The sequence below is a fragment of the Lathyrus oleraceus genome, chromosome 1 (assembly GCF_024323335.1).
Source record: "Lathyrus oleraceus cultivar Zhongwan6 chromosome 1, CAAS_Psat_ZW6_1.0, whole genome shotgun sequence".
In the NCBI taxonomy this organism is placed as follows: domain Eukaryota; kingdom Viridiplantae; phylum Streptophyta; class Magnoliopsida; order Fabales; family Fabaceae; genus Lathyrus; species Lathyrus oleraceus.
The window spans coordinates 206,957,605-206,970,088 of record NC_066579.1 but is presented as its reverse complement, the minus strand read 5'-3'; the positions used below and the strand labels follow the sequence as shown (position 1 = coordinate 206,970,088).

The window sequence follows — 12,484 nt, the reverse complement described above, 5'->3', positions numbered from 1 at the left end:
GTTGTAGACGTCCTGCAAATCCTAACATCTAACTCAACTTCCATAGTTAGTTTCCTCCAATGAACATGAACAACATCTATGGGTATCGGTATACCACCTAGTCTGTATCTTCCTAACTCACAAGCACAATGTAACCTATAAGATGTTCTAAGAGTACAACCACATATTTTCCTGTTAGTTCTAACATAATCAACTCTCAATAACTCTTCAGCAATACGTCTCAAAGCAGCCCGAGATACGGAACCACGCAAATAACCATAAAATGGACTTATGTGCGCGTGCTCATCTTCGTAAAAACTCTTTTGAAAAGAATCTCTAATGTTTCCCAGTTGTAACCTCAAGTTGTTATTCATAGCTTCCCATCATTTGACCATGTCACCTATACTATTTCCTAACATCTGCTTTAACTTCCAATGAGAAGATTCAACCCTAAAAACATTGAAAATAACACATTAAAAAATACATAGAAAAAATATCACATAAAAAATTATAAGACGTACCGATTAGTCGTTGTGTTACCCAAATGTAGCACTCGATTAATCCATGCTCCAACAAATCTATGCCTATGTGGAGTCAACCATGTGTCTTTCACATAATTAATAAATCCACTATAATCAACACATGCTTGCTCAAATTGATGCAACCGTTGACCATACTCAACCTCATCACTAGCCCAAACAACTTCCATCCATAATGTGTCTACCGTCTTTTGCAGGTCATTCACCACATGTTGTTTGCATTTGGCACCAACATTTTTGTTAATGTGAAATATACATAGCAAATTAATCGACCTGGGAAACACAATTTCAATTGCTTTCATCAAAGCAAGATCTCTATCTGTCAAAATCACTTGTGGACACAAGTATTTCTTCACAAATAACTCTTTTAGTTTCTCCAATACCCAGCAAAAATTCTCTGTCTGCTCAGACTCCATATACGCAAATGCAACAGCAAAAGCCAACTCGGTTGATGTCATGCCAACAATTTCAAACAAAGGTTGTCTATATTTGTTTGTCTTGTAGGTGTTATCCATAACTAACACAATCGAAAAAATATTCAACAACTTAACCGAATCAGGATGGGCCCAAAATATCTCTCTCACAACTTCCGAGTCATCCTTTTTTCTACTCCAATAGACATAGTCTGCATCCTCAATAAGCTTAAACAGATGTTGTATCTCACTTCTAGGACCTCTTATCTCTTTTTGTATCACACTCTTATGCTTGTATACTTGCGTAATCCGAGTGACATTCTCAGGATCTCGGTCTTGCAAGGAAAACAATATGTGTCTAGGTGATACATGTCTCTTTGTCAAATCAGCGACATGTTGCTTCTCATCTGTGGTCAACCTACCAATAAAGGAATGACCTTCTAATCTATCAGGTAAACAATGATTATGTAACCCATATTTTACATCAATCTTCCAACCAGATCCATATTTCGCTGGAGTCGATCTGATTTTAAATGGGCATCCACATTTCTTGGACGCACTTTGGATACCACTATCAGTACTCTTGTGTTTCCCACCTTTATCACAACCAAATATTAATTTGTTACTTCTCCCTCTCTTCCCTGTTTCAGTATCTGAACGACTGATAATAACAATTACTTTATTATCGATTCCAACCTCTTTAATCCATCTGATCACCTCTTCTCGTGTACCAAATCTTTCAGTCGTTATAAACGCATCAGAAGTAGGGGTGGCAAAACGGGCTCGGCCCGCGGGGCATGCCTGTTTTGCCCGCACTTTTGTGCGGGGCAGGCAAAGGATTTAGGCCCTCACCCTCAAATGTGTCCGCCCCGCCCCGCCCCGTTTTTTTCGCGGGCTTTTGCGGACACATGTATTTACATAAATTTTTTCATTTTTAGGCTTAAATGGTGTAGTGCCCGCGGGCTTTCCCCGCCCCGCCCTCACTTTTTTGCGGGGCGGGTCTAAGTTTTAGGCCCACATCCTCAACTATGACCACCCCGCCCCGCCCCGTTTTTTTGCGGGCTTTTGCGGGGCGGGCCTAAATGGGACGGGCATGCCCGTTTGCCACCCCTAATCAGAAGTATCTACACATATTTGGGGAAAATTTTCCATTCCTGCACAATAATTTTTTTTTAGAAAAAATTAAAAAAAAAAAAAAACAAACCTGAACACTTCTTGAAAGAGTTCCGGAACACATAATACACAAACCGGAATACTTCTTCAAAGAGTTCTGGTATGTGTAACTTTGTTTACCAGAACTCTTTCAAGAAGTCTTCCGGAACGTGACTTTTTTCTTAAAGAATCGGAACTCTTTCATGAAAACTTCCGGTTCATTACTTTATGTGTTCCAGATGTCTTTTCTGAAGTCTTCCGATTTGAAAAAAATACATACCGGAAGTCTTTTTCCAGGAGTTCCGGTTGGAGGGTGAAACGTGTAATTTTTGAAAGTTTCAATCGAATAGTAAAAATGAAATGGTAAATTGGTTAAAACCAATTAAAGATAGAATTGGAATTTTTAAAAAATTATAGGGATATGAGACTAAATGTTGGGGTACGAAGTAAAATTTTCTAGCATTACATGGCTTAAGGCCCAGACCGAGGCCCAACTGAATCACAAGATTGGCTTAGTTACGGTGGTTAATGGATATGGATAATACATTAAGCTGAGTCAGCAATTCCAGGTCAAACGATGGATAAGGAATCAACGTGCAAGACGTGTCAAAAATGAAACTCAGAATGTGCATCATACTCAACTCCTTTCCTTCGTTCCTCTCTCCGTCGTGCCGGAGGTAATCCTCAACGGCGGGGACCTTCGAAAACTGAGTCGATCACCAATGCCTCGCTCCGAATTAAGTTCTCGTCGCGAATCCGATAACGAAATCTCCTAATGGTACGAGAAGCAAGCGAATCGAAGAAGAAACGGATGAACCCTAACTAACGAATTACGAAATTAAATTCCACACATTTGGAATCAAGGCCCTAGGGGTTGGGGCTTTGATTCCCCCAGCTAAACCCTACATTTCGGTAGCGTTATTGGAGCAAACGGCGATAGAAATGGAATACTCACCAAAGACGATGACGCGGCGGTGACCGGAGTTCAGGTAAATCTCCTTTTCCTCCTTTTCACTCTTCGAATCCTCTTCTCCTTCTATCTTTCTCTTCTTCCTCAATCTTTAGCCTGTAAGAATCGTTTATTCATGAGATGCGTGTGCAATTCGTTGCAACAAAGAGGGCGATGAAGGTTGAAGCTCAAATGGTTAGAGCTTCTGATGTTGAAGCTCTAACAGTTACGGTAATTGAGAGCGTATAGTGAGGGGCTGGGATGAGTTTGCAGGAATCACGTACCAAACTCATGAATGAGGGCGAGAGATGAATTTATAGAGCTGGGAACGGTTAACTGAATCGGGCAGCTCTTGGTCAGGTTGGTTATACGTTTGGACAGGGTTAGTTCTGTTAGATCCCCTAGTGTAAGTTTGTTAGAGATTAGTCACAGAGTTGATTTCTGAGAACTCTTTGAATTCGAAATTCTGCCCCTGCAGCTAGTAGGAGCTGATTCAGTTAAAACGAGTTTAGTTAAATCGGATGGTTATTGTTATTTAGATTTTGCATCCTACTAGGCTAGTTAGAAAAGAGATGTCATGTTAGTAGTTTCAAAACTAGTCAGACCATAACTATGAACTTCAATTGATGCTAGGATCAGATAAAGAGAAGTTGGTTAAAAAGGATGAACTGATATTATGAGTTCAATTGGAATATACTGCCATTTGGGGTCAATTGGGTTTACAGTTAGTATGAAATTAGATTTTGTTAGGGATGCCTTACACTTAGATTAATAACCTGTTGTTAAGTTCTTCTAGTATGTGATGTTATTATGAGCTACTGATGTGAATTAGGACTACATTCACTGTATGTTGCAGGGTTGTGGTTGTTGTTGAAGCTGGCATGGATGGTTTTCGTTGTCGTCAGTTCTTTGTGACTTACTTTACTGCTCTCTTGGTGAATTGATGGGTTGAGATTCAACATGCTTTCCTGTCACATGTGCATTGGTAGGTTGAAATTCATCACTTTCCTTGTTCTCAATCCCATCATTCGTAGGTGAAGAAATACAAGAATCATCGGGATTTTGTTGATCTCTACCAGAATCACACTTCGGCAATATGAAGGAGGCGTTGAAGGAGGCACTGCTTCGTTTACCAACAGGTCCTTTCCATGAAGAATACCTTGGACCTTGAATAGCCTGCATTATGTTTTAGTCCAGTTACGCTTGCATAATGATGAGCCAATTAAACCTGATGTTGTGGTTTGTTAGAGGTCGGGCCTTTGATGGTGGCAGCCGATGTACCTACGTTTTTCCATCGCTGTAACTGCAGTTTGTGGCTTACATACGCGTCGGTAATTGGTGGTGGCTTGCTGTTGTAATGTTATGAATTTCAGGTATGTTTTATGTCGTCCTGTTTGTAGAATCTTTTGTGGATTTCTTTACATGCTCTTTCTTGTATTTTCTCTTCTTCTACAGGTTCTGAATTATATGCATTGTCGTTTTCAGCCGATCCATTGGCCGAGTCGTCACTAGCGTTGGAAATGGCAACAGACGTCGGTTCTACCGATGAGCCACTCAAGCGTGATCCAGAGAGTTGTTGGCGACGACGATGCCACTACCTGTTAGATCAGTTACAGGAGGAATAACGGCTAGGTGAACGGAATGATAAGAGCGTGATTTGTGATCAATGTAGCTTGTAGTATTTTTTTGTCTGACATCAACAAGACAAAGTCAAATGCTGGAAGGAAGTCAACTTGATGCGTCACAAACGAAACTATCTTCCCAACAAGTCTTTCCATAATGTATTCATGTCCAGTTAATTGTTTCATAAGAATAACCAACTATAGTATTTAAAGTGTGTGTGCGCGCGTAGTTGGTGTTGGAGATTGTTCGTAGCATCGCTCAGCCTTGATGTACTTCCGCTGCCTTTCCCGTTTCGTCACAACTTCTATTCTTTTTGTCTCATTGGGTTTGTAGAATATGACTAGATACGAATTATTATGTATTGTTGGATTTGGTTATATAAAGTGGGCCTGGTTTGATAAGCTTTGGTTGATTGGATAAGGGAATAGGGTATGAAAATAAAAATAAAGAATGGGCTCACTCTAGGACAACATGTTCATGGTCCATTAAGAAAAATGATTCCGAACATCAATTTGAAATTCCAAATTTATCTTGAATTAACAAAATCGATTTGAATCCAAAATCACCTTGAATTTCCAAATTTGACTTGAATTAACAAAATTAACTTGAATTCAAAATCATCTTGAATCAATGATCAAATGATTATGGACACTTATGCCGAATGCAATGATTAAATGATTATGGACACTTACGCTGAATGCAACGATCATATGTGGTTTCACATGGAAATTTAAACGAAATTAAATCCAAATTTGGACACATATCATGAACTATATATCACGCAATGGACGACACGATGATGACTTTAAGGACAATGTGCAGTGACCCAATGGATCCAAAAGATCACGAGACTTTGAATTAAATGAACCCTAATCCAAGGAAATGAATGGAAGTACGAAGGTACTAATGAATCAATGCAACAAGACATATGGAATAAAGAATCAAGTGGATGATTCGAATGGTTAACACTATGAAACCATAATCCTCTAGTGCATGACATGATGTAGATCATAATGATCAAACAATCCCTCCCATGAGCTAGGGTTTTACAATCCTCAAACCAAACCAACAACTTCAGGTACATCTGATCAAGGTTTTAAGCATTCACCAAGTAATAAGGCTTGTAGCCCTTATGAACCAACAAGCTAGGGTTCCATAGGGATTGAACCCCAAAAAATCCAAGCTCCAAGGAATCAAGCGTCTATCACTTAGGGTTTTGATTAATCACCAACCCAAAAGTCTACCGAGAAAGGAATTTGAACACCAATTACCCCTGATTAGGGTTTTGGACCAAACACAAAGATCTACCAACAAATTCTCAGATTGTGGGCCTATAACTAGGGTTCAGGAGCCCGGTTCATGCACAGAAGTCAAGCAACAAGATCCCCCAAGATCAAGAATTAGGGTTGCTACCCACATGATGAGTCATACCATAATCTTCAAGACAAATCCCTGGTTTTATCAACCAAGAACCTTGAATTTATGATACTCGCTACCAAATGTTAATCATGAATGAGACATGAGTGAAGTCAGATGGGTCTCAAGTTATAGGTTAGATGAAAAGAAAAAGGGAGGGAAAATTATGGGGTACGATATATGATAGCAGCTTTAGTTAGATGATTCGATCCGGGTTGCTTTTGCTTACCATAAACTTTTCAAAACAGTCTTTGTGTTAAAAAAAATTAACTAGTGATCTACTCACCCCCCCCCCCCCTCTAGATCGAAATCTATCATCTAGCAAGTGATATCACTAGCTCCGGTTAATTTCGTGCTTATATTTTCTTATTAGAAAATGGATACCGAACGAACCTAAAGGGGCGTACAATAGAGCAACAATTTTCACTGCCAAAAATTATTGTTATTGGAAAGCTTGTAGGCATATCCATATCAACTCGGTTGATAAGGGTGTATGGGACACCATCATCAATGGTCCAAATAAAATTATAATGACCAATGGTGAAGGCATCGTTGTACCAAAATTGGAAGATCAATGAAATGATCATGATAAGAAATTGTGGTTACATGTTTGGAAGGCACAAAATATTCGCATATCCACACTAGGTGTTGATGAGTATTATCGTGTTTCCTATTGTGAAATCGCCAAGGCTATGTGGGACACATTAGAAGTTTCTCATGAGGGAACTAATGAGGTCAAACAAGCTAGGATCAATACCTTGAATCAAGAGTTTGAACTCTTTCGTATGAAGCATGGTGAAACCATTGCCAACATGCAAAAGAGGTTCACACATCTTATAAACCAGTTGAATGCTCTAGGTAAGCCTATTTCCAATGATATTGCTACTAATAAATTTTTGAGGTGTTTTAATAGGGAACACAACCCAAGGTCACCGTAATCAAAGAGACAAATGATCTTAAAACACTTGATCTCACTACTTTGTTTGGAAAACTAGAAGAACATGAGGAAGAACTCACTTGTTTGGAAAAACATGAAAAAGAGCATGAGAAGAAGGTAAATAGTTAGAAAGGTAAAGACAAGGAGGAATAAAATAAGTATATTTCTCTAGAGACTTCAAGCTCAAAGTCCTCAAACAATTATCAAAGTTATTGTGAAACAAGTGATGAAAATATTTCCGATGAAGACGATATGAGGTTGTTCATCAAAAGGTTTAATAGATACATGTGGAAACATGGACATATGTACTCTTACAAGAACCAAAGCAAATCTAGAAGTCTATCTAACTCCTCAAAGGAAGATGAGAATAAGAAGGGTAAACCTAGATGTTCATGCTACAATTATGGAAAAGTATATCATTATAGGCCAGAGTTTCCTATGATCAGGAAAGACAAAGATAAAGTCCATCATAAGAAATCTAGCAAGTATAAAGGAGCCTATGTTGCTTGATAGAGTGAAATTTATTCTTCAAGTGATGAAAGCTCAAGTTCAAGTGTTGAATCGACCAAGATTTTCTACATGGAAAACAAAAAGAAGAAGAAGATTGTAAGTCATTCTAAGCTTGAATGTACTCATGAATTATCTTATTCTCAATTACAAAAAGCTTTTGAAAATCTACAAAGATAAGCCATAGACGCTTTCAAAAAGTTAGCTTCAAACAACAAAATATTTTCACATTTAGAAGCTACAAATTTTTGAAAACGAAAAAGAAAATGGAAGCTCTTAAGCAGACAATGGTAGATATTCTAAAAGATAAGAATGAGGATGAAAAACCTTCATTGTTTGGTTGTGAAACTTATCACATCTGGCAAAAAGAGGAAAATAGTCTTAAAGCTAAGTTGGATAAGACATTACAACCAAATGTTACTTTTGTTATTGATATTTCTAAATATAAGATGCCTTCTCATAATCCTTATAGAAGATATAGTTTTGTTGAAAAGGTTTCTAATAGAAAAATCACATCTTCTCACAACTTATATTATCATTATTGTTGCAAGAAGGGTCACACTATTGCAAAGTTAAAGTTTAAGAGACTCGTTGTTCCTAAATGTGCCTTTCAATGGTTGACCAAATGCAACAAAAGTTTAATTAATCCTCAAGGACCCAATGAAGATTTAGTACCTAGCAATTTTCATTGATCTTGCAGGATAAATGTCTTGGCTCTATGAAGAGAGTATGAGATCTCGTTTGTGGAGGCTCAAGACATGATATGGGTGACATCTATTATTTATTTAACTTTGTGGCAAGGAATGAGGGTTGTGTTACAAAGGAGGTCAACATCCAGTGTTCTGTTAATTGGTAAAATTGTGTTGATTATTATTAATATTTTCTATCTGAGAAGTTTCAAAAAGGGTATTATGTTTCATGATGTAGGTTTATCTTCAACAAGACATACTCAACTACATCAAATTAGGGATTGATCAACCTAAGACGATGAAACCTGAGGAGGAGCAAGACAACTATCATGATTGAACAAGATTGAAAGTCCAACCATAAAGGATGATTATCAAGTCAATAATCTTCTTGTATACATTATTAACCACACTTTTAAGTAATATTGCAAAGATAAAAGTGGTAAGAGCGTTCGTTTTTAAAATAGTTTATGGCACATTTTACATTTATTCCAACTTTCGTTCGAGAGTTCCTTGTGGAATGCAAGTGCATCCTCCATTATTCATACGGTGGGGTAATATCGTTTTAATCTTTTTCACTTTGTTATTTCTTTTACCTGTTTATTTCTCAAAGATATATGATATCTTAGTGTATGATACATGTTATGAGTGTTTATTTCCAAAGAATTTAATTGATAACCATGGTGCGTTTCAATTAACATATCTTTAGTAACCCCATCTTAATATCTTCACATGTATTCTATACTTTTTACATCTTATGCTTGCTACAAAGAATTCAAGTTATTTCAAATGGACGTGAAAAGTGTGTTCCTTAATGGATATATTAATGAGGAAGTGTATGTGGCTCAGTCTCTCGGTTTTTTGGAAATCATGAGTATCCTAATCATGTTTACAAACTAAAATGAGCTTTATATGGTCTCAAACAAGCACCTAGGCCTTGGTATGACCGACTTAGTAAGTTTTTAATCGATCAATGATACTCTAGGGGAAAGGTAGATACTACACTTTTCATTAAGCGTCAAGGAAAGCATACTTTTCTAGTTCAAGTTTATGTCAATGATATCATTTTTTGTTCTACTAACATGTAACTTATCAAGGAGTTTGCTAAGCTTACGCAGGGTGTGTTTGAGATGAGTCTCATGGAGAGTTGAATTACTTCCTTGGGCTTCAAATCAAGCAACTCAACAAAGGGATATTGTGTGTCAAATGAAATATTGAAATAAATTACTAAAGATATTTGATATGGAAGATTGAAAATCAATTGATACTCCAATGCCCACAAATGGAAACTTGGAAAGAAATGAAAATGGTAAGGATGTTGATGTCGAAAAGTATAGAGATATCATTAGTTCTCTTCTATATATTGCATCTAGGTCGGACATTATGTTTAGCGTGTGTACGTGCGCTCATTATTAATTGGCTCCTAAGGAATCACATTTAAAAGTCGTAAAACATATTCTTAGATACTTCACGGTACTTCTAAGTATGGGCTTTGGTATTCCAAGGGAATCAATTATAATTTGGTTGGTTATACCGATTCTGATTTTTCCGGTTGCAAATCGGATAGGAAGAGTACTGGTGGAATTTTCCACATGTTTTCAAATTCCTTAGTAAGTTAGCATAGCAAGAAACATGTTTATGTTGCTTTGTCAACTGCCGAGGTGGAATACATAGCAGCCAGTAGTTGTTGTGCTCAAATTTTATGGCTCAAACAACAACTACTTGATTTTGATATTAAACTACAATGTATTCCCATTATGTGCGATAACACTAGTACTATTAATCTAACAAAAAATTTGGTGCTACACTATCGCACTAAGCATATTGAGATTTGTCACCACTTCCTACATGACCATATTAATAAAGGAGATGTCGTATTTGAGCATGTTGATAGCAAAAATGAACTTGCGGATATCTTTATAAAACCTCTTGCGACCGAACCGTTTTTCAACATTTGAAAGGAATTGGGGATACTTGATATCTTAGATCTTGCCTAAATATGATTTGTTGCATGCACTTTATATAATTTTGCTCTAACTTTCCTTGGAAATTCAATCACATATGAGTGCACATTTCACCAATTCATAAGAGAGGTAATATTGTTCCATTTTCACTATTTGAAAGTATGCTTTTACTTTTGCATGTTGTTTATGTTCCAAATTATTGATATTCTTGATATATTAAATAGTACATAAATGTTTACTTCCAAAATTTTATATTGATGTATGTCAATTTATATGCTTATAGTGACTTTATGTTATTCTTCCTTGATACTTGAAATATGTTCTTGGTGCATAGGCTTGTTATCTATCCCGGCATGAAATATGTTTGAACATGTTATAATGTTAGCAAAATTCATGTTGTGTGTCATTGTTATGATAACATCTCTGGTGTTTGTTTGAGTGGTGGTAAATTTATATATCGCCTTACTGGAGCACATGCATGTGAAACATTTCAGGGGCACCAAAGGCATATGTCACATTATCGTGTTGCTTTTGTAGCAACTCAAGAGTTTTTTATTACATTGTATCCTTCATATTTCCTATTTATTGTATATGTTATTTGGTATAAGTTGTGGCAACCATGTTATGTTGTTGCTTTTGATGTTTTTATTTATTTTTAGGCATTCTTTTTCAATATGTATATCATTCTATGTGAGTGTTGAGGTATTGATGATCTTATCTTTGCAAACCGCCTTTGTGTGTTATATTGGTTTATGTGTGATATAAGATACTTCTCATGGATTTCTTTGTCTCTTTTTGGTATTTTCAAAGGGGGGGGGGGGGGAGTATGTACAATATGATGTTGGTGTAAGACCCCAATTTTCACCCTAAGATCCCTCATGATATCTCATCATTTGTATTGGCCTTGGGATCACACCTTGGTATCCTTCTCACCCCTCATTCATTGGGTTTGCATTGGGAGATATCACCAATCATATTTGATTGTATCATAATTTATATTCCTTTGTTTACTAACCAAAGTTCCAAAAATATGTCTAGTGTAGTTTCATTTCTTTTGTAGGTAGTGTGTGCATCCATTTGTGCCCTATCAAGCTCATATCTAGGGATTGAGACCCTCAGTACAAGACATCAATCAAGGAAATTTTCACAATGGTTATAATGATTATATATGAATCCCCATGTTATTTATTTGTCATTTTGATCAATAATTCATCAAGAGTTTAAAGCTTGTTTGCCTTGGAAGCCCTAATTCATCTTGGTATCTTGTGTAACTTCCTCAGCAAGTTTCTTCAATAATTGGTAAAATATTTCAAGGTATAATTCATTACATATAATCTTATACATATATGATCCTCCATGATCCTCAAGGAGCAATATAACATCAAGTTTGCAAGTTGGTTCAAAGAGGTTGACCAGAGAAAGTTAACTGGTCAAATCTAGGGTACCCTAAACCCTATCTCCTACAATTTTTGTCATATGAAATTTATTCCAAGATAAATGTTACTCTTTATGACATTCCAAACAAATTTCATGTTGACATCAAGAGCTAATTTTGCTTAGAAAGTCATTTTTTATGGTGAAAGATTATAGGCCATGTTGTTTGTGCCCTAGTTAGGAGGTCAACTTCCAAGAACCATAACTTGCTCAATTTTTATGATATGAAGGCAATCCAAGCTTCATGATCAATTTCAAGATATCTTATCCAACATTTCTTGTTTGAGAAATGTCAAATTCTACTTGCAAGGGCATGTTCCAAGAGAAAACATTATAGGTCATTTTGGGTCATCATCATTGAACAAGCATTTTTCCTCAACTTCTAAAATCCATAACCCCCTCATGCAATATTCAAATGGTGTCAAATTTATGACCAAATTGAAGAGGAATTAAATAGATACAACTTTAAATAAGGAAGAATTTTCATTTGAAGCTCATAGTAAAAGTTATTCAAGGTCGAAGAAGTGGTCATTTGACTTATAACTTAGAAATTTTCAACCATGTTTGATTTCTCCAACTTCCACCTCAAAATTAATTATGATCCAAGCTCCAAATGGAAAAGTATTTAACTTAAAAGTTGTTCCCTTTCATGTTAGCTTTCCAAAACATCCAAGATCATGGCATTTGGATCATTTTTGAGTGACTTGCGCATGGTTACTTTGCATGGCTTGTTTTGGAAACTTTTGAAATCAATTTTCAAATATCTTTGCATGGCTTCATGTTATGATCTCAACATGTCTGTGCACGAATTTGGACTTAATGCAATCATCATTTGGGCCTAAATGAATGCTCATGCACCCATGCAACTTGAGTTTCTATTTTGGT

The 12,484-nt window shown here is 36.5% G+C and overlaps 1 long non-coding RNA gene across 2 annotated transcripts; it reads left to right on the top strand.

The window, feature by feature from the left end:
* The first annotated feature begins 2,646 nt into the window (after positions 1–2,646).
* On the top strand, positions 2,647–5,056 carry LOC127127912 (uncharacterized). Of its 2 annotated transcripts, none has more exons than XR_007805540.1 (3): positions 2,647–3,072; positions 3,889–4,405; positions 4,518–5,056. It is a non-coding gene; the product is annotated as an uncharacterized LOC127127912 (long non-coding RNA). The 2 variants fall into 2 exon arrangements; XR_007805538.1 differs by having other exon boundaries at positions 4,488–5,056.
* Positions 5,057–12,484: the final 7,428 nt, after the last annotated feature.